Below are 2,812 nucleotides of genomic sequence, written 5' to 3'. Positions count from 1 at the left end.
CACCCCCAAAAATTCACCAGCCGCCACTGCTGAAGGCAATCCAGCATGGGGCCTGTACGAGATTCCCGACAATGGCTTTTTCTGGCTGAAATATGGTGGCTCCTGCAGTAAGTGCTTCCTCCACAATACAGTCATGGTCCTAAGCTTGCATATGTGCTGTACAACATTGCATTCATCTTCAAGTGAAAGGAGGACAGGCTTACATTGGATATCATTTGAAGTAGGAGCCTTTTCAACTGAGGGCCAGTGAGAGAAAGGATACTGTAGGTTAGTGATCCATGTATTTAAAACGCTCACGCTGTGAGCAGGATTTGAACCTGCGCAGGGAAACCCTATTGGATTTCGAGTCCAACGCCTTAACCACTCGGCCATCACAGCTGCTTGCTCCAAAAGCTTCTAGAGCTTGTTTACATCATGTCCATTGACAGAAAGGGCACTGTAGATTAATGGTCAAGTCAAGTCATGGTCAAGTCACTTTAAGTTGAAGCCTACTGACCACTACTCTATAGGGTCCCTTCAATCTCTGATCATAGTGTAAAGGGGACCGACCAACCCATGGTCAAGTCACTTTACATTGGTGATCATTCGTAGGAGAGGTCATTTACACTGATGGGCAGTGAGAGATGGGATTCTGTTGGTTAGTGAAGATAGACTATACTTCACTCACTGGTAATCATTCGGAGTAGGGGCCCTGTATAAAAGTACAGTAGTCAAGTGGAAGGAGGACCACCTTACATTGAAAAAAATTAGGAGTAGGGGCCCTTTACGCTGATGGTCAGTGAGAGAAGGGATCCTGTAGATTAGTTGTCAAGTGGAAGGAGGACCACCTTAAATTGGTGGTCATTGAAAGATGGGCCTCTTTACACTATGGTCAGTGAGTGAAAGAACCCTGTAGAGTAGTGGCCAGTAGAAGGATCTTGTAGAGGACCCATAACACTGTTTGCCAGTGAGGTGAGGGACCCTGTAGATTAGTGGTCAGTAGAAGGAATCAGCCCTTTACACTGACCAGTGAAAGATGGACTGTACATTACTCATTGGTATTCATTTGGAGTAGGGGCCCTGTATAAATGTAGTCAAGTGGAAAGAGGACCACCTTACAATGGAAAACTTTAGGAGTAGTGGCCCTTTATGCTGATGGTCAGTGAGAGAAGGAATCCTGTAGATTAGTGGTCAGTGAGTGAAGGGACTCCGAAGAGTTGTGGTCAGTAGAAGGACCAATTTTGCCAGTGAAGTGAGGCACCCCGTAGATAAGTGGTCAGTAGAAGGAAGACCACCTCTTCATTGGTGATCATTTGGAATAAGGGCCCTTTGCACTGACGGGATCCTGTTGGTTAGTGGAAGAATGACTGTACTTTACTCACTGGTGATCATTTGGAGTAGAGGCACTGTTGAGAGAAGGAACCCTGTCGATTAGTGGTCAAGTGGAAGAAGGACCACCTTACATTGGAAATACTTTGGAGTAGGGGCCTATTACACTGAAGGCCAGTGGGAGAACTAAGTAATCAGTGTTTTAAAAACTCTTACGCTGTGAGCAGGATTTGAACCTGCGCAGGGAAACCCTATTGGATTTCAAGTCCAACGCCTTAACCACTCGGCCATCACAGCAGCTTGCTCTGTAAGTTTCTAGAGCTTGTTCACATCATGTCTATTGACAGAAAGGGCACTGTAGATTAATGGTCAAGTCAAGTCATGGTCATGTCATGGTCAAGTCACTTTACTACTCTACAGGGTCCCTTCAATCACTTATCATTGATGGCCAGTGAAAAATAGGATCATGTGGGTTAGTGGAAGAAGAACTGTACATTACTCACTGGTATTCATTTAGAGTAGGGAGTATAAATGTAGTCAAGTGGAAAGAGGACCGCCTTACAGTGGAAATCTTTAGGAGTAGGGGCTCTTTACGCCGATGATCAGTGAGAAAAGGGAACCTGTAGATTAGTGGTCAGTGAAAGAAGAACCACGTTACATGGGTGGTCATTGAAAGATGGGCCTCTTTACACTATGGTCAGTGAGTGAAGGCACCCTTAAAATAAGTGGTCAGTGGAAGGAAGACCACCTTTCCATTGGTGATCATTTGGAATAAAGGCACATTGCACTGACCTGGTGATCATTTGAAGTAGAGGCACTCTTGAGAGAAGGAACCCTATAGGTTAGTGATCAAGTGGAAGAAGGGCCCCTTTACACTGATGGCCAGTGGGAGAACCAAGTAATCAGTGTTTTTAAAACTCACGCTGTGAGCAGGATTTGAACCTGCGCAGGGAAACCCTATTGGATTTCGAATCCAACGCCTTAACCACTCGGCCATCACAGCTGCTTGCTTCAAGAGCTTCATGGTCAAGTGTAAAAAGAGGACCACGTTGGTGATCATTCGAAGGAGAGGCCATTTACACTGATGGGCAGTGAGTGATGGGATTCTGTGGGTTAGTGGAAGATAGACTGTACTTTACTCACTGGTAATCATTTGGAGTAGGTGCACTGTTGAGATAAGGGACCCTGTAGATAAGTGGTCAAGTGGATTGAGAACCACGTTATATTGGTTGAAAGATGGGCCCCTTTAAACTATGGTCAGTGATTGAAGGGACCCTGTAGAGTAGTGATCAGTAGGCTTAAAAAAAAGGGTGGGCACTGCACCCTGAGCCCACCCAGTTGTGTTACAATAGCGAATTATTATTCGCTATTGTCACAGTGATTCTCCCCCCGGACAGTCAGGAAGCATTTCCCGATTGGCCCAAAGGAGTAGAAATCCTATTGGCCTAGGAGGAGGAGGGAGGAGACACACGACCGGAGGAGACGCACGGGAAGCCTGACCGAC

The 2,812-nt window shown here is 46.0% G+C and overlaps 3 non-coding genes across 3 annotated transcripts; all 3 read right to left on the bottom strand.

Moving 5' to 3' along the window:
* Positions 1-296: 296 nt before the first annotated feature.
* Positions 297-378, bottom strand: TRNAS-CGA. Its single transcript has one exon. It is a non-coding gene; the product is annotated as a tRNA-Ser (tRNA).
* A 1,145-nt stretch (positions 379-1,523) lies between these two features.
* TRNAS-UGA lies at positions 1,524-1,605 on the bottom strand. Its single transcript has one exon. It is a non-coding gene; the product is annotated as a tRNA-Ser (tRNA).
* Positions 1,606-2,229: 624 nt separating this feature from the next.
* TRNAS-CGA lies at positions 2,230-2,311 on the bottom strand. The gene has a single exon. It is a non-coding gene; the product is annotated as a tRNA-Ser (tRNA).
* Between the last annotated feature and the right edge of the window lie 501 nt (positions 2,312-2,812).

Source organism: Rana temporaria, chromosome 3, assembly GCF_905171775.1.
Source record: "Rana temporaria chromosome 3, aRanTem1.1, whole genome shotgun sequence".
Taxonomy (NCBI): Eukaryota; Metazoa; Chordata; class Amphibia; order Anura; family Ranidae; genus Rana; species Rana temporaria.
Note: the sequence above shows the minus strand (reverse complement) of the source record. Positions and strands in the feature narration are given on the sequence as shown.